Source organism: Peromyscus eremicus, chromosome 3 (assembly GCF_949786415.1).
Source record: "Peromyscus eremicus chromosome 3, PerEre_H2_v1, whole genome shotgun sequence".
NCBI classification, from domain to species: Eukaryota; Metazoa; Chordata; class Mammalia; order Rodentia; family Cricetidae; genus Peromyscus; species Peromyscus eremicus.
The window spans coordinates 54,516,124-54,535,874 of record NC_081418.1 but is presented as its reverse complement, the minus strand read 5'-3'; the positions used below and the strand labels follow the sequence as shown (position 1 = coordinate 54,535,874).

At 38.5% G+C, this 19,751-nt stretch overlaps 1 long non-coding RNA gene across 6 annotated transcripts in view; it reads right to left on the bottom strand.

The window, feature by feature from the left end:
* The window catches only part of LOC131906856 (uncharacterized), a 140,278-nt gene that overhangs the window by 104,794 nt on the left and 15,733 nt on the right, over window positions 1-19,751 (bottom strand). For 5 of the 6 annotated variants that reach the window (XR_009378214.1, XR_009378213.1, XR_009378212.1 and 2 more), the window contains exons 2-3: window positions 14,057-14,192; window positions 12,669-12,729 (exon numbers count right to left, since the gene is read on the bottom strand). This is a non-coding gene — a long non-coding RNA (uncharacterized LOC131906856). Of the gene's footprint in view, window positions 1-8,417; window positions 8,713-12,668; window positions 12,730-14,056; window positions 14,193-19,751 lie in introns of those variants that run through there. The other variant, XR_009378210.1, reaches the window with a different exon arrangement.

The window sequence follows — 19,751 nt, the reverse complement described above, 5'->3', positions numbered from 1 at the left end:
CACATGTCTGAAAACCCTGAAACATTCAACCAAAGCCTTACTTCAAGTTGTACAGACTCACCCATGTGGAATCCCATTGTCTCTAGGTAAATAATTGGGTTTGGTTCACAGCACAGCCCAGATAAGGAAATATATTGATTGTTCCAAAGGAAAATGGCAGACACCTTCTATCATGAATAGTTCTTGTCAAGTTGACATAAAACAGACATGCCTGGAAAGAAGGAATCTCAAAAGAGGTAGTAAATGTAATAGATTGACCTGAGGACATATCTGTGGGGTATTTTCTTCATTGCTGTGGATGGGGGAGAGGCCAGCTTACTGCAAGTGGTTCTATTCCTGGGCAAGTGGGCCTGGGTTATAAAAGGACCCCTGAACAAACCAGAAGGAAGCTTAAGCAGTATTCCTCCATGGTCTCTGCTTCAGTTCCTCCCTCCAAGTTCCTGCCTTGAACTCCTTCCTGGCTTCCCTCGATGGTAACCTGTAAGATGAAATAAATCCTTTCCTCCCCAAGTTGCTTTTGGTTATGGTGTTTATCCCAGCAACAGAAAGCAGGCAGAACATAAGTTCCTACTGAGTGTGGAGTATTGCTGTAAAGGACCTGACTATGTTGTCTCATGGGAGGATTAGGGAAGTGTTTGGAACTTTGGGCTGGAAAAGCCATTGAGAACTTTGGGCTATTCTAGAGGAACTTGGAAGATAAGAATCCTTAAAGAAATGTAGATATTTGAGGCCTAGCTTGTGAAGTTTGAGTGGGAAGCAAGGGCTCTAAGGCTGTTTGTTTGATGCTTTGAATTAAGAATCTGTGGTTTCTGGTAGTTGGTACTAAAGAATCAGGTGTGATTAACAACAACAAAAGTACCACTTAAGTGAAATCTGGGAAGTATTTCCTCTGGGTCAGCACACAGAAGCTCTGGTCAAGAGGGTGTGAGGTTGCATCTTAAGCTGGCATTTAAACTTAGTAATTTATAAGAGTCTCCCACAAACTACTCAATTTCAAGGCATAAAGAGGTTATGAAGAATAGCTAAAGCTTGTCACTGTGTGGCACAGACATAATCTCCCTGAAGACATGGTACAAGAGACATTGTTTAGCCTCAATTACAGTGGAAACACTGAAGATGGAAGTGATAATGGAGGGAAAACTAGGTTTGCCTTCATGTGGCAGAGTCTCTGAAGAGCTAGCAGAAGCCACAGGTGAATGTGCAGCTTTGGCCACAGTGAAAATTCCAGCATATTTGAGATGCCAGTATCATGAGATGACTGCCAAGGACAATGTGTGTGTGTGTGTGTGTGTGTGTGTGTGTGTGTGTGTGTGTGTGAGAGAGAGACAGAGAGACAGAGAGACAGAGAGACAGAGAGACAGAGAGACAGACACAGAGACACAGAGAGAGAGAGATGGGCTATAACGGAGCTGGCCTGAGCCTACAAGACGTATGTGAGTGCTGTAGATGGCAGAGACTTTGAAGCAGAGCTGCCCAAACTCTTTGGAGGCCAAAGGATCATGAGTGAATTCCATATGACAAACATTGAGTTATAGAATTTGATTTACATTGATGGATGCTGGTTTTGCTTTTAGTTGGTTGTAACTGTGCTCTGGTTTTTCTCCCTTGTGATTAAAAAAAAAAAGTATGTAACTTGTTTGTGAATTTACAGAAACCACAGTGAAGTGACTTTGGGAAGAAGGACTCTCAGTTGAGGAACTGTCTTTGCTAGAATGGGCTGTGGACATGTATCTGAAACACAGTCCTCATTGCTGTTGATGTAAAATGGCCAAGCCCACTGTGAGTGGTGCAATTCCTGGGTAGGTGGGTCTGAGTCATATAAGCAAGGTAACCTTAGCAAGCCAGGGGAAGCTAGCCAGTAAGAAGCTTTTCTTCATGATCTCTGCTACAAATTCTACCACTAGGGCCCTGCCCTGACTTCCCTTGATTATAGACTGTGACATGGAGTGTAAGTCAAATAAACCCTTTTTTATCCAGGTTGCTTTTGGTCAGTGTTTCACCAGGGCAACAGAGAAGAGAGAGCTAAATGTGCATGTACAGACAGTGGGGAAGCAGGGAAGCTGTCACTCTAGAGAGAAATGCACATGGAAAAGTGATAGTGTATTGCTACAGGAAGGCTCTCCCATGATTCAGAAATTAATAACTCTGACAAGGATACTCAGTGCCAGCCCTAACATGTTTCTGAAGTGGTTCTTTGAAGCTTGGATCTATTACTGACCTACAAGTGTGGTAGAAATGCCAGAACTGCATTAGCAAAGTACTAATGAACAACTCAGGAGCATGAAATGTTAGAATGGATTTATTACACAGTATTGGAGAAACTGCCATCCATGTTTCCCAGGAGGGACCAGAGAACAAGCCCTCTACCAACACAATAATGAATTTTCAGGTAAAGAGGCTTATGTGCTTTGAAGAGATTGATGGTGATTGTCTTCTGTAGGTTGTCAAGGAACTGGGATATTTAGTAGCAGTGTGAATTGTGTCTAGAATGACAGGAAGGAGGCAGTAGTTCTGAACAGTCAACTTAAGATGCATGAGATTGTTGTAATGGGCAACAGAGCTGGAGCAGCAATCAGAATACCTTAACCCAAAATAATCTATCCATCAAGGCTGATAGAACATGATACTCAGAGGGATTGAGAAGATAGGAAATAGTTACTTGCTTTGCTTGAGAAAAAAGAGAGAATTGTTTATCAGAATGTTGATATCAGTTACAGATTTGAGAGTTGTAATCTTTCATCTCACTCGAAGTCTAAGACATGTTAGATACTCAGATCCCATTATCTGGTGAGAAGGCAATGTCTAAGAATAGTCCTGAAATATCCCCACAGATATAGGACATCACCATTTCCCCTGACCTTCCTATGAAAATGCCCATCTATCTCTAAGGGCAACCATGCAGGTGAGGAAAGTAATACACTCATAACAGTTGGAGGGCTGTTATATACAGTGACACCTGGGACCCCAAAGGCCATCATACTGCACTTACTAGACACTTCAAGGTGTCATAGTGATCAAGGAGACAAAGACCCCATTGTGTCACCTTTTTCCCCAATCTTTCAATGAATAAACAAAATGTACAAATATAGGATTTTTTCCCCAATCTTTGACCTGTTCTACGGACAGCACTTAAGAGTAATGGGATCCACTGAAGATCTCTGACAGGGACTTTTATCTCCTCTATTCAGTCTATTGTAATGAGTATTTCAAAGTAGTTAAAGAGTGCTCTGCCTCACAGAGACATGAAGTTGGAAACAACAAAAATGTTTTGTAGCTTTTTAGATAATTGGGATGTTTTTTTTTCCTTTGCTACTTATTTCAAATTTTAGACAGAGAGTAATTTTTCTTTTTCTTTTCTTATATTTTTGTGACATAGTGTCACTATGTATCTCGATCTGGCTTTAAACTTACTCTGTAGCACAGACTGACCCCAAATTGGTGACACTCCTGACTTAGCTTCCTGAGTCTTGGTATTACACCAGGGCTCCACCATGCCTAGTCAGTAAAGGGTAGCTTTTTTAACATCTATGGCAATGCAGAAATGGTGTTTATAGTGATTAGTTGTATAATACTTAATGTCTTTATTTGGGATAAACTTTCCTACCCATGTTTAATTTCATAACAACTTCCAGAGGCTGACATATTTGATTTCTCAATATCCAAAGCCCACATCATTACAATCCCCACTCACTTCAAGAAAAACTTTTAGTATTAAAAAACTATTCGGCTCCAAGCACCAAACATATTCTTTAATCGTGACTTTTGCTTAACTGCCTTAATATTGTCCTTGGCCCCTAATCCTGTTGTTTTCTTGAAAGTAACATACTCACTTCATTCATTTTCAAGAAAACAGCTGCCAACTGCCTGAGCTGGAATAACGGGAGTCTCTGCATCAGCTGCTCATTTATGGAGAAATAATATCCCTTGGAGAAATATGACTTGAGTAACTCAGCCTCAAAGTGTCTCTTGAGACGTCCCTCAGAGTTTGCATGCAGCATGTATGCTGACTGCCTCCTTCTCAACTCATGACAAAGGACAGAAAAACCTCCCATGAACCACAAAAACATTTTATGAAAACAATTATATTTTCAAAAATGGATGAATAAGACACAGTCTTCTTTGAATAAAAAATACATGGCTCGAGCTCAAGAGCTACCTCTGTCATTAAAGTGCTTGTTTTGCAGTCACAAGGATGTGAGTTCAATCCTCAGAGCCCACATTAAAGAAAGATCCAAGAATAAGCCTGTAATATCAATATTAGGGAAGCTGAAACAGAAGACTCCCTCAGGTTCCTTGGCAAGCCACTCTAGTCTATTTAGCAAGGTCAAAGACTAGTGAAAGCCTGATTCAGAAAAACAAATCCAAACAAGCCAACACACAAACAAAACCAGTGTATGACACCCAGGGTTGTCCTCTGGTCCCTATGCATATATGTGCACCTGTACCTGCAAACACACCAAAGATACCTTTGCTATTTTACCAGAACTTCTTAATCAAACCTTTACCTTTTTACCCTGAGTACATTGTGTGACAACTACAAACTCCATGTTCAGGTTGATACAACTATACTGACATCTGCAAAGGCTCCACCAGCTCAACTCATTGTGATATTGTACCTATGAGACAAGTATCAACAAAGTAAAAAAAAACCCAGCAAGTGATGCCCAAAAACCGTCTGGACCTTAAGCCCACCAAAATGGTCTTAGAGAACCTCTACAACTATCACTTATGACCCATAAATCCAGTGAAGACTGACGTATCAGGTGAAAATAAAGTCCTGATGAACCCCCAAACGTGATTGACCTCACTGACAGTCTGACACAGAAGAATGATCAGACGTTGTAGGGAAGTTTTTGAGAATCCCAAAGTGCACAGGCAAAGAAGATTCTGTCCAGAAATTTTTTCTACCTTTGCATCACCACAATGAAATACCTGAAGTAGATAACACATAAAGAAAAAAAAATGCATTTTGCTCATGGCTTAAGAGGTTCAAAGCACAGTACCTGCATTAGGTCGGTTCTGGTGAGGACCTCAGGACAATGGTGGATGGCAGAAGCAGGTGAACACTTCATCTCATCAGGAAGCAGAAGATGGTACTGACCAAACTTGCTTCTTTCCTAACAGTCCTCTTGGGATTCTTGAAGGAGATCGCCTCACGTACCTAATGACCTCAGAGGCTCGCAAAGATTCAATCATCTTCCAATACAATGCCACTGACCATGTTCAAACTACTACTCTGCCCAGGATGGAATAGACACACAGTCAGATTGATAAGCAGGGAAAAGTAACTGTGAGGCTGTCCCTCTAGATTATCTTCATCTCAGCCATCCAGGAAGCCGGGAAATTCACACTTGCCTTTTCTCAAACCTTTTCCCATGCCCCCCTCAAGGCAAAGAACAATTGTGTAAATAGACATTCAAGAACAGCTAAAATGTCACCAAGGTCCCAAGAGTTCACAGGCAAAATATGATCTAACGTGAGTCTAGTAATGGCACTCTCTTCCCCAATAGACTTGTAATGTCATTGGCAAGGAAATGCATCCATTTGCTTTCCAAAACGCCTCTGTGGTCCCCAGCACGGGTCCTGTAATAAGGCTTAGATAAATGTCGGACTCACAGATTTATTGATTTAATAAGCTGAGTGATCATATCCATGGAGTGAAGGAGAAGAACACAAGTGAGCAAAAATGCCAATAGCAGAGGCCATTTCACACCCATACCCTCCAAACAACAAACTTCTTTTAGATCCATTTCCTTGAGTTTGTATTTGCAGGTTGAACATTATTCAAAACTCCAAGTGTTTATAACCACTCTGGGCAGTCCATCCTGCTCAGTAAACAATTCATAGTCTCTCCCTAAACTCATGAGGAGCCTAGTAGCCCACTGATGTCAGGGCTTTGCTCCTGACTGGCAGCCAAAGGCAGGAGTTTGGAAGGTGTGGGAGCAGCTGTGGCTCAGCAATGACCTGAAGACCCTGGTGCTTTGGGGTCCTGCAAGAAAGACTGAAATATTTCTCCTGAGCATCAGGTACAATAAGAAGGCTCACATTCACTGCTGATGTATTTAAGACAGTTTGAAACTTGGGAATTAATTTTTCAGTTTGAATGAAAGAAGTATAATGCTGGATTGAAAGCACCGCTCAAAATGCGATAGCAATAAAAAGAGAGTTCATCTAAGTGTCTATTGCAGATCACCATGCTAGATCACTAAGGCTCATGGAAACTAAATAACATTGATTTAAGTTTTTGTGAAAAAAAAAATCTAGACCAATGGTTCTCAACCTGTGGGTCATGACCCTTTCACAAGGGTCACCTAAGACTACTCACATGTTAGATATTTACATTACAATCCATAACAGTAGCAAAAATACAGTTATGAAGTAGTAATGAAAATAATTTTATGGTTGCGGGTCACTACAATATGAGGAACTGTATTAAAGGGTCTCAGCATTTGGATGGTTGAGAACCACTAAGCTGAACAATGATAGAAAAGGTCGGCTTTTCGTTGGAGACATCTAATATTCCCATGTGTATATAATGTATATTACATATGCATATATTCTATTCTCACATATTGACTTAACTGTTTTTCAGCAAACAATAGTCCCATTACAGCCCTGCATCTAGACACGTTGTTTCTGAGGTACAGATTAACTGTAGTGAAAGTACAGTCAGCCTTCAGAAATTCCTTCTCCTTGCCTGCTTATAGGTAAGTTAAAGATGTTTAGCAGTAGCAACTATTTTATTTAGAAAAATGGGAGAAGGAAGATGGTTCGGTGGATAAAGTGCTCCCGCCCAGTCATGTGGAGCTGATTTTAGATCTCTAGCATCCAAGGAGAACCCTGGGCACCACAGCATGTGTCTGCAACGGTAGTACCATGGGAGCAGGCACGGCAGGACAGCCGGATCCCCAGAGCTCAGTAGCTATCTAGCCTATCAAATTGAAAAGCTCAAGCTTCAGCGAGAAAAAAATAAGGTAGAGGATGAATGAATTAAAACCCATAGTCAATCTCTCTCCTCCACATGCATGTACACACACCACAAGAATCCATGTACACATGCTTGAACACATGAACCACTTCCTTTATACCGAAGAGTAAATAACTACTACAGTGAGCTTCTTTTTGTTGGGGGGGGGGGGGTTACTAGTAACGACTAGGCTTCTGAGGTTACTGGGTACCATGGCACAGTATAGAAGAGGAAATGTTACCAAGGCAACAGATGAACTTTACAAAAAATCAGGGCTGCTGAACACCAGCTGCATGATGTATTTTAAAACTTTGTCTGTGCTAGTGATGTAGCTCAATCGTAAAGAACTTTCCTGGTATATATAAGGCTCTGAGATTTGTCACCAGGACTGAAAATAAAAATTGTCCAGGCCACTCAAAAAGCAAATTCCATGATTTTCTGAAAGCATGCTTGCCTTCTATTTGTATGCTATATAGAAATATTCTAATGCAATACTTTTTGTCAACAAAAAATGCATTCTAAAGATTAAAACTTTTATTCATTTAAGAAAACAATATATTTATATTTCATTTACCACTCTCCAATAAGTTTGACAGATAAGCTAGAAGTCCTTAATTTCCTAGCAGTGCCCTCAGGAATCCATGCTACATTTTCTTTGTTTGAGAAACCAGTGCTACTTTCCTATACTTCCACCAGTTTTAATCAACACCTCCTTCCTTTATAAATAATTGCTGCTAAGGTACAGAAGTGTCTCGAAACAAAACACAAAATAAGTAGCATGACTGTGGGTTGTAGTGGGCACTTTCTTTCTGTCTCACTAGGCACCTCGACTTGGAGCATCCAACACACCTCTAGAACTTTGTCCAGACCTGAGAGATGTTGCTACATTCTCACTCTTGCACTCTTCACCTTTCTTATTTTTGCCCTCATGGTTTGGTCAGCTTATCTGTGTCTCAGTTTGTCTGTGTCCCCCTTAGTCTGTGTTTATCACCCTCAATTTCTTCATTTATTCTGTTGACAATTTATTTTTTCTATCCTAAGTATAGTTCTGGAGTGTAAAGATCAATGTTATAAGTATGTAACAATAAGAAAAAATTTTAAGTGAATACAAGGACATTCTAGATATGTTCTTTATGATTTTGAAATATACTAATAAGTGGACATGGAAGGAAAATACAAAAAGAAAAAGGAAATATATGTTTGTACTAAAATCGGAATATAATGGCCTACCAGAACATGAAAGTAACAAACATTATGACCGTCTGCCTTTCTAAATATGCTTCATGCTATTCAGTATTTTTAGTACCTTGTATGTTCCAGATACCAACCATTTATCAAATGTTTAATTGATGAAGATTTTTCTCTTTTATAGACCACCATTTTGCATGAATCATGGTGTCCATAGCTATAGAGAAGCTTTCCATATCCCTGACCTTCCATTTATTAATTGCAGGTCTTAATACCTATGATATTAGTGTACTGTTCAGAAAAAAACCTTCTTGTGACAATGAGTTCAAGCCTGTTCTCTATTTTCTCTTCTCTCAGATCCAGGGTATCCAGTCTTATGTAAGGTCCTTGATATATTTTGAGTTGAGTTTTATGTGGGATATATGGATGTATTTTCATTCTTCTACATCCAATTAGCTACTTCGACCAGCACCATTTGTTGAAGATGTTGTCTTCTCCAGTGCCTGATTTTGTTTCCTCTAGTCTCTATATAAACCCATGTGGATCCATCTCCCAGTCTGCACACAATGAACCAGGGTATCATGATACCTCATGTAGAATTCCCGATGTAATAATTTTTAGAATTTATTTTTAGTTTATTTTCCTATCCTTTTTAATATCTGTCTTATAATATTTTCTATGAACTTTGTCAATTTCTACAGAAACTGTATGAGAGCCACCAGAGATGCACATGTAGATTAACTGAAGTTCTTCTCCTCTCCCTCCTCTCCCTCAAGTTCAATCCCCCAGTCCCATCCCCAGCTCTGCAGCAGACCATCTGCTGCAGCCTCCCCTTCACCTCTTCTCCCCCTGTCCAGTGAATTATATAGATCTTCCCTTCCAAACTTCCTTCCCTCAGTACATCCCATTATCCCATCCCCAAACCTTAGAAGGCATTCCCTAGATACCCAACAGCCATTCCACCCAGGGAAGAAAGTAGGTTAAAAGCAGATCCTCCTGGGCAAAACAGTAGAACTGCCCCTGATGATGTGAGTGTAAGTGTGCCTGGTCTTGGAACCTGAGAACAGGAGAATTGGCCTAGCCCCTTGCTACAGGTTGCATTGGGTGAGCTAGCCCAGGCAGTGCAGGAGAGTTCACTTGGGCAGTGACCATGAGGGAAAGCTAGTGGGCTGACCAACCCAGTTACCACCAAGGCCCAAAACCAGGACTATGAGTTAGCCCACCCCAACAAGTAAAGATGAATGGACTAAAGGGTAAACTGTGTGACTCAACAAGGGCACACTAAAACTTCCACAATGAGATTCTTCTCCTTTTGGGGAAGGGTTGATTTTTGGTTTTTCTTTTAAATTTTTGGTTTTCTGGTGGGGGTGGTGGGAGGAAGTAGCACGGGCAAAGGACAGAAGCAAGGGGATGGGGAATAAGTGAGATTGGGAAGCATGATGTGAAATCTACAGAGAATCAATAGAAATTGAGAAAAAATAAAGTAGATCTTTACCTCCCCCTCCTCTCCTCAAAATCCAATCTCCCAGTCAAACTCCCAACTCTGTAGCAGACAACTTCCTTCAGTTTTCCTCCTCTCTGCCACTATCGCTAGTGAAGCAAGTAGACCTTGTCTTCCTACCTTCCAACTCACTCATATTGTCATCCTAGCCCTCAACTCCACCAGGCATTCCCTGAAAATCTCCCTTCCAAACCTGCCAGTGAAGCAGGTAGGCTAACTACAGATCTTCACTATGTCTCCTCTCCTCCAAATCCAATATCCTAGCATCATTCCAAGGCCTGCATCAGACTACCTGTTATAGCCTCTCCTCACTCTCTGTCCTCAGTCCCAGGAGACTAAGAAAATTTTGATGGAACAGACTAGTTTTCTCCCTCCTGTGGACCCCCTCAACTACCTACTGGCTTGTTGTGAAATATTAGTTGAAGATGTGTTACATTCATTTATACTGTAGAATATTTGTTTAATGATACAAAGATGTGTTGGCTGTTCAGCTCTTTATCAGACCAATCAGGTGTTTTAGACAGGCAAAGTAGCACAGTTTCACAGAGTTAAACAAATGCAACATAAAAGAATATAATACATTATTTGCATCATTAAACTACTATTCTACAACAGAGCCAGGGGCTAGCCACCCAGCCACACAACCAGCCACAGCCACATAGTAAGAAGCAAAGGAAGGTATATAAAACAGAGAAAGGTAAATACCCAGAGGCAAAGATAGATGGAATAATTTAAGTTAAGCAAAGGTAGCTAGAAATAAGCCAAGCTAAGGCCGGGCATTCATAAGTAAGACTAAGTCTCAATGTGTTTATTTGGGAGCTAGGTGGTGGACTCCCAAAGAGTTAACAAAAAATCCGTCAACATTAGCCCATCCTTATTCCTAAATGTCAGCTCCCAATAACAAGAAACATATTTTACCCAGAATACCTAGCAGGATCCAAGAAGAATTTATTACCAAGCAACACACCCACAGCCACCACACTCTCCAAAGAACCAAAGAGGGTAACAGAAACCAAGGAACACAACACCCATCCTACAAAGAAAAGACTAGATATCAGTATCTAAAATTATAATCTTCCCAGTCCCAGATCCCTAGATACCAGTGTAAACACACAATCAATAACAGCCAGGGCAATATGTTTCTACTAGAGACCAGTAACCCTACCAAAGTAAGCCCAACAATTTCAACATAGATGAAGCACAAGAAAAAGACCTTAAAACAGCCCTATGAATATGATAGAGGTTCTTAAACAGGAAATGAATATATTCCTTAAAGAAATCTAGGAAAATATAAGAAGTAGAAGGAATTTCAAAACAAACAAACAAACAAAACATTTCAAGACCTGAAAGTAAAAATAGAATCAATAAAGAAAACCCAATCTGATAGAAATACGGAAATGAAAAATTCAGGAACTCTAACAGGAACTACAGAGGCAAAAGAATACAAAAGATGGAAGAGATAATCTCAAACACTGAAGACACAATAGAGAAATAGATACCTTGGTCAAAAAAATTGTTGGTTTTGTTTTGTTTTATTTCTCTGTTTTGTTTAGTTTTGGGTTTTTTAAATTTGGTTTTGTTTTGTGGGGGAGGTAGGCAAGGGCAGAGGATGGATTTGAGGGGACATGGAGATAAGTGGGATCGGAATACATGATGTAAAATCCACAAAGAATCAATTAAAGCTAAAAAAATATACATTGGACACAAATCTTAAGATACCACAAATAGTTCAATCAACAACAATAGGATAATGGCCAAAGTAAGCAATATTGTGACTAATCTTCATTAAATACTTGATGGACTGGAAATAGTCTAGAAGACTCATGTTTATTTAGATATATGATGGTGGTTCTAGAAAGGTTTAATTCAGGAAAGAAGACTTATCCTGAATGCGGAAGTACAATGTTTTAATTGTAATGTTTGGCTGAATAAAAAAGATGATAAATGAGAAAAAGAATGTTAATTATAAAATAAACTTCTGGCATAAAACATCCATGAGATATAGGACACTACGAAAAGACCAAATATAAGAATAATAGGAATAGAGAAAAGAGAAGAAACGTGGGCTAAGGGCACATTAAAGGAGAAGCCTATCAAGGTAGAAGAAGCATACAGATCATCAAATAGTCTAAATCAGAAATGAAATTCCCCTGGGCACATAATAATCAAAATACTCTACATACACAACAAAGAAAGAATACTAAAATCTACAGGGTAAAAATACCAAATATCATAGAAAGGTAGACCTATTAGAACAACACTTGACTTTTCAATGGAGACAGAAGGGCCTGGCAGATTTTCAACAGATTCTAAGCAAACACAGATGCCACCCAGACTACAATACCCAGCAAAATTTTCAATCACAATAGATGAAGAAAATAATACATTCCATGAGAAGACCAAATTTAAGCAATACCTATCTACAAATCCAGCCCTACAGAAGGCTTTAGAAGGAAAACTTCAACCTAAAGATTCTGTGAAATAATGCTTTTGTACACTGGTTTAATAAAACATTGATTGGCCAGTAGCCAGGCAGGAAGTATAGGCAGGATGAGCAGACAAGGAGAATTCTGGGAAGAGGAAGACCGAGTCAGGAGATGCCAGCCTGCTTTCCAGGGAGCAGCACGTAATGGCACACAGGTAAAGTCATGGAACATGTGGCTACATATAGATTAACAGAAATGGGCTGAGTTTAAATGTAAGAGCTAGTCAGTAGTTAGCTTGAGCTAATGGCTGAGCAGTTTTAATTAATATAAGCCTCTGTGTGTTTATTTGGGTCTGAGTTGCTACAGACCGGGTGGTACATAGGAAAACCTTCAGCTACATAAAGAGGTTAACTTCACTCAAGAAAACACAAGGATTAAATAATCCCAGACTAACAAATCAAAAGAGGGAAATATGCACACATGTGCATGAGCACACAGAAACACACACACACACACACACACACACACACACACACACACTGACAACTACCACCACCACCACCACCTACTATCAACATTTACTCACTATGTGGAGGTGTCTGGGAGAAGCTGTCACCAGGTGGTGGATCTTGGTATCATTTTAATGCCTATAAATTATTAACACATATTGGGAAGGGAAGTCAAAGTTTATCCAATTTATGTTTCTATTCATCATACTTATGAAAAGATAGTGTTTCATTTAAAAGTCCAAACATTTCAACATGGCATAGTTAAAAAATCTAATTTAATTTACATTATTATTTTTCTTTGAAGAGTAATTTCTAATGGAAACATAATCCAAATGGCTTAATATAAATGTTCTTGGCTTTCATTATTTAGAATGCTCCTTCAAACACTTCTCAAATTCTACATTTGAAATTAAAGTTAATTATATATATTAAATATTAGATTAAAAAATTTTGAAACATACTTTTTGCTCAAATATTTAATTTTTGCTAGTTACTAAGATGGAAATTTCTCTGTACCTCATTATTCCAAGGGACTACCCCAGTATCCAACATCTATATCAGTTAAAAATACATACACAAAGACCCATTTTTAGAATATTATTCTGTAATCAACGATCAAAATAAACAAATTGTTTATACATCTTGAGTCTTTGGATGCAACTAAAGGACATTATGCCAAATGAAACAAAAAGTTACTCCCAAAATTCCAAATACCATATAATTCTATTTATATGGATTATAAATATATTAATAAATGCAAATATGTAGATTATAAATATAATAAATATAAAATTCTATTTAAATAAAATAAAATTGCAGAGTTGCAAAAAAGCAAAGCAGTGCCACAACTTAAGGATTCAGAGAGAAATATAGTGGTGTCCACACAGGGATTGAAAGACAAAAATCATTTTTATCACAAAGTGACTTTGTGTCTCAGTCACAGCAGTGGTTACACACACTCACCTAAGGTGAGGTGACAGATGCCCGTATATGTACAGTCCATGGATGTCAGTGTTCTAGTCTTACTGTTGGACTCTGTGTAGGTGGGACTGACCACTGTAAGGAAATGAGGGAATGGTATCTAGGACTGCACTCTACTCTCTTTGTAGATTCCTGTGAAATTTACTACAATGTAAACTCAGTGAGTCACAAGCTCTAACAAAACTACAAGAATGTGGGAAAGGGAAGTTGGCAGGTTTGGGAGAAAATTAAGAGATTGTGGGGATGAGAGTAATTAGAATGTGCTGTATACAAGGATAAAATAGTTGAACAAATTTAAATACAAAAATCCAAGTTTTATAAGAATTTTATATTAATTAAATATTTAATACCCTAAATATAGACATTAGAAAAGCTTTTGAAATTCATCATCAGTGGTGGACAAAATATTTTCCACTCTGTGTCTAAATGAAAAGATGTAATAAAAATGGCATGTAGAAATAAACATTAACCATTTATTTATTACCTTGAGTTTCCTATTACCCTCCTGCAATTAATTTACACTTTCAAAGAACTGATGTGTTGTCTCTGTTGCATTTGGAGCTCGGTTCTCAGAGTCCTGGGTTCTAAGTATGTGCCCTCGTTTATTTCCTGTCTTCTTGCTGAAATGAGGAGAGGGTGGAGTTTTGTTTTTAACATTTAAACTTGAATATCTATGCACAGTAATACAGCATCTTAGAATTTTGCTTTTTTTCTTTATTGCATGTCATATAGTTTTATTACTTCTTGGAAGAATCTTTTCCTTCTCTTATTGTTTTGGGCTAGAGACTGTTAAAACGGTAGCAACAGTTGTTCAGAACAATAACATTTTATAAAGAAGCTTGGAAGCTTGATCCCGTGAAGAAAAGTAATTCTGAAGTTTTAATGAGGAATCTATCAATCATTGCAATTACAGTGTTGTTCAACTCTGCACAGTCAGAAAACAAGGCAGAATATTCCTCCAAATCAAATTTTAATGAATAACAAGCTGATATTTATTACAGCTTTATTGTACTCTACTAGCCTTTAATTTTAAAGTTAAACTCCATCAACCATTTATTTAGTTAATAACTAAGGGCATTCCCCAATGTGAAAACTGACTATATTCTGTATAATGAATGATTTTAAAACTTTTTTTTCACAATAATAAAACTACTTTTAGTTGACTGACAAATTAATCCACAAAGTCAGATATAAACCAAGGATAATTTAACAACTTCAGTGTTAGAAATATTAAAAAACAATTGACTGTACCTTCAAAGTACAATTTTGAATTATTTGAACCCTGATGTCCAATAGAACACATTTTCCTTGATGTAATCAGCAAATCATATATATGTGCTATCCTCGCAACACTACTGGGGTTTGGATGCTGAAATGCAATTTATTTAGACATGGACAGGTTAGGTAGAAAGCATCCTGGGTGAATTTCCATGGCTCTCAGGCCCATTCTGGGTCTTTGAGAAGATGATCCTAATTATTCATAGTGTTTCATGTCTCTTCTCTGAAAATTGTCTCCATTGCTGACACAGACTTGTCATCTGTGGTTAAAGGTTTTCTTCACAATTTTTACATCACAATGCATTCAGACACCAAAACATACCAAGTTCACTATATCACACTTAATTTTTACTTTTCTACATCTCTTATTTTGTGGAAATCTATCCTCAGGTTGATCTCATGCTGTGGATATCACTCTGTATAAATAAAATGCTGGTTGGCCAGTGGCCAGGCAGGAAGTATAGGCGGGACAAGCAGAGAAGAGAATTCTTGGAAGTGGAAGGCTGAGAGAGGGAGACACTGCCAGGAGCCACCATGACAAGCAGCATGTAAAGATGCCGGTAAGCCACGAGCCACGTGCCAAAATATAGATTTATAGAAATGGGTTAATTTAAGATATAAGAACAGTTAGCAAGAAGCCTGCCATGGCCATACAGTTTGTAAATAATATAAGTGTCTGTGTGTTTATTTTATAAGTGGGCTGTTGGACTGCCGGGTCTTGGCAGGACCCAGAGAGAAAACTCCAGCTACAATCTCATAATATTGATGGAAGTAAAGAGAGCTTCTTGCAAAGAGCATAAATTTGTGCAAGGTTAAGCAAAGCCAGAAAGTCAGTTTGAGTCTGTTCAGCCCTGTATCTCCATGCCAATGATTAGATTACTACTCTCCATGATTCAATATAATATATGATAAATGAGGGGATCCCTTTGAGCAGCTCTGTGAAGCTGACACTGCACTGGGAGGGCTCAGGTGAGATAGCACAGGAGGATCTCAGCAGTGTACTCTTGCAGAGCCCATTTGTGGTGGCCATCTGAGCAGAGGGATCTGGTGAAGTTATAAGGAAGACACAGACCAGAGAGGACCTAAGACTTAGGTCTTTGTTGCCACTTCATAACTGTAATTTTGCTACTACTTTGAATCATGATATAAATATTTAATATGCAGGACATCTGATATGCAGCTCTGTAAAAGGGCCATCCTCTCCCCAAAGGAGTTGAGACCCACAGGTTGAGAATTTCTGACCCAGATAGTCTTGCAGCTTTGAACTGATGCCATCCATATCTGAAAACTACATTGAATTCTTTGGCAACTCCTCCATCTTGGGTGATTTGCCTCTGTTCCCCTGTGGCCTATGCCATGTTAGTCTCCTACCCTAGCCCAAGTCACTCCTGGAGCCCAAGGTGCATAAACCAGATCTGTAACAAACTAGGGAACTTAAGGAGGAAGAAACAAGAAACATAAAGAAGACTCATAAACCTAAGAGAGAATTAGCCCTTAAGGGATTAATGCACAGGCATTCCATTCTTGCTGTTTAAACACAGATAAATTGCTCTATATAGGAAAAGTTAGGGCAGCTCAGATGAGATCACTCTACAGGGATGTCCAAGAAACTTAAGCAGTGTGCCAAGAAAAAATTGAACGGGCGGTGGAGGAGTCAGGGTAGAAATGGAAACCTCTCTAGCCAGTGCGAATGACTATCTGTTCAGCCGGGATATCATAAAACAAGCTACAACATATATGAATACAAAAAGTATGCTCCAATGTCCAGAAGGTTTGTGTATTTGGGGAGAGGAAGTTGTTTGGCCAAAACTGATTGACCTCTTTCAGCATTTGCTAAGCTGCATAATGATGACTATATATCCTGTACTTCAGTGAGGTTCATTTATTTATTTATCCATCTGTTTATTTATTTATTTACTTATATATTTTGTAACTCATTTTAAACTCAGAGAGGTAAAAGGACAACTGATATGTCTCAGAGAAAAATGCAAATATCAGAGTTAGACAACTCACTGGTCATTGGTTTTTAAATTTCAAATAAAAATATTACTTCTTACAAAAATCTCAATTTCTAAAATTCAAGTTGTCCAAAAAGGAAATGGCCTCCTACTTCAGCAAATCTTGAGTTCATTATCACTGAAGATGTATAAAAGGAAAAAAAAAGACGCAGCTGCCAATCAAAAGAACTATAAGCACATGGTAAACAGAAGTCTTACTTGTGACAACTTTCATGACTTTTAGAAACTGCGAAATGTAAATACAGAAAGGGTCAACACAGAGTTCTGTTTCTATCTACAGTCTCAGCTTTTTGCTTCTGTGGTGCAAATGCAGGCTCATTCTCTTCTTAATAAGGTTGTAGTGTGTACAGGGTAGATACTGAGTAAATAGACGATTTGATTAATGCATAACAAAATTAAGTACAAAGGAATAATTATACCAAAATTATATCTTGACTTTGGAGACATCCATTAACTTCCTTAAATGTACCAATCACCTTAATGTTTATAGACTATGGCAACTGCGGATCCATAGGACTCCAAATTGTTATGGAGAAAGATGTCAGACAATCTGAAGCAGTGTTTAATCCACTTCCCTCCTGAATCTCTCTCTCTCTTGCTGTCACCCTCAAGCTCTCTCTTCTCCAAATTCTCTGGCTGACATTTTATCTCTTCATCTGTCCAAGTCTGCATCCAATTCTACATGAAATTTAAAATGTGTCACCATTCTTCCAGAGACCTCTTCTGTTGCTTTTATAAATGTGTCCATCTACTGCCATGAATAAGCAGTGCAAGATCATCCCTGAATAGACGGTATCGATTCACTAAACCCCAAAGATTGCTGACCTTTTTAAAAAGAGATTCCCACTGCACAAGATATTTTACCAAGTGACAAGGACTTCTGTGCACTGACATGAAATCAGTACCATTTAAATTGAGCACATTTCTTAGGGAGATGGTTGGCTACATGGCAGTCAGAGACTGTATCAAGTGAAATGAGAGGCATTCTGAGTGATTTCAGTTGTGTTTTTCTGGAAGGAAGAGAAATAAATCAAGTAAAAAAAAATAGATTGCCATGTCCTAAGTTGAATCTAAAATCAACAAAGGAATTAATTTAAGCCAATATTGATATAGTTTGACTGTGAGGCTGAAAAGTATTTTAGGTGTGATGTAGAGACATGATTAAAATACAACACTAATTAGACAATGAGTGAGTCAAACCACTATGAAGAACTAAGGCTTGAAGGTACATCTATCTGACTTTGAGCCAAAGATCTGAGTTCTAGCCCACATCTGTCACCTGGTGAAATTTACTTCCCCTCTCATGTCTCTTCTTTTTTTTCAAAATAAAATGAGTGGATTTTGAACTAAATGGTGTCTTTAGTCTTGTCTAACTTAGTATTCTCTGTCTATACAGATCAGTAAATAATGATTATTGTGCTAGCAGACTCATTGAACCAAAGTGTTACATTTACTCAAGAAATAGTTATTAAGCAGGTAGCAGGTAGAAAGCTTTTTTAATGTATGCTTAAAATGAAAATGTTCATCAAAGGAAATGAGTTTAAAACATCTGTACAGCCTCCCAGTAGAGCAGTCTCAATGACCTGTGAAATAGAAGTGAAGCATTCAAGAGAAAGTATGAACATGGAATTGTGGGTTCTTGAGTGGTAGACACTCACTTCCCTCGAATTAGTGCTTTCATTTGCACTCCAAACCCATGAAAATCTGAATAGTAAAAGCAGTACAGGGGCATTGTGGTTAAGCAACTCATGGCTCCATGGTCTGCTCTTAGAGCTATTGAGTCTAAAAGCTCAGAATATTTCCATTGAATTTAAGTCTCCAATACATATAACTTTTCTTTAACTTGTCAGCTTTTCTCCATCACTGTGTTTCTTTCACCTCTCATTTAAAAGGTTTTGTAGTTATTGAAATGATTTCTCAAGAGTATATGTGTAGCACAAATCTTAAAAGGTCTTATTAATAAGAACAAACCTGGAGCCAGTATTGGGGTGAATACTGGAAGATCAGAGAAGCAGAGCAAGCCACAGCTACCTCACCTTGCCAATTCCTCAGCTGATCCTGTTTCCTCAGACTGGATGCCTCTCAGCTGAACTGTGCTGCTCAAAAGCCTAAAAGCTTAACCAGCCCGAGTTTCTGGCTTCACACCTTATATACCTTTCTGCTTTCTGCCATCACTTCCTGGTATTAAAGGCATGAGTCACCATGCCTGGCTGTTTCCAGTGTGGCTTTGAACTCGCAGAGATCCGGATGGATCTCTACCTCCCAAGTGATAGGATTAAAGGCATGTGTGCCACCATTTTCTGGCCTCTATGTCTATCTAGTGGCTGTTCTGTTCTCTGACCCCAGGTAAGTTCATTAGGGAGCACAATATTTTGGGGAACATAATATCACCACATATATGTATTTCATAAAAGAAAAATTACTTTAGTAACCTAAGGAGATTAACCAACAGTGATGGAATATCAACTGTCCGTCAGTGACATGTTCTTATAGAGATGTTTCTGTGGAGTACAGGTTGTCAGGGCATTAAAATTATAATACTGAGGAGAACTGTTCTGTCCATATGAAGACCTTCTTGGCTTTGCAGTTGCATGCTGTAAAACATCTTCAGATTAGCCTGGTACTCTTCTCCTTCCTTCTGCTTTTGACATAGATACAAACAAGTAGGTCACATGGGCATTTCTTAAATTACTCAAAGACATCCATCTTCAGTCCTTTATAAGGGCTTGTGTACATATATAATCAAACCTATTTTCATCTTTAATGGTATACCAACAAGATTTTTATTCCAGGTTCAATTCAAATCAATACATCAATAAGCACATAATATAGTTCAAAATCCCTCTTGAAATCCCTCATTTACTGAATACACTATTTCTTCTC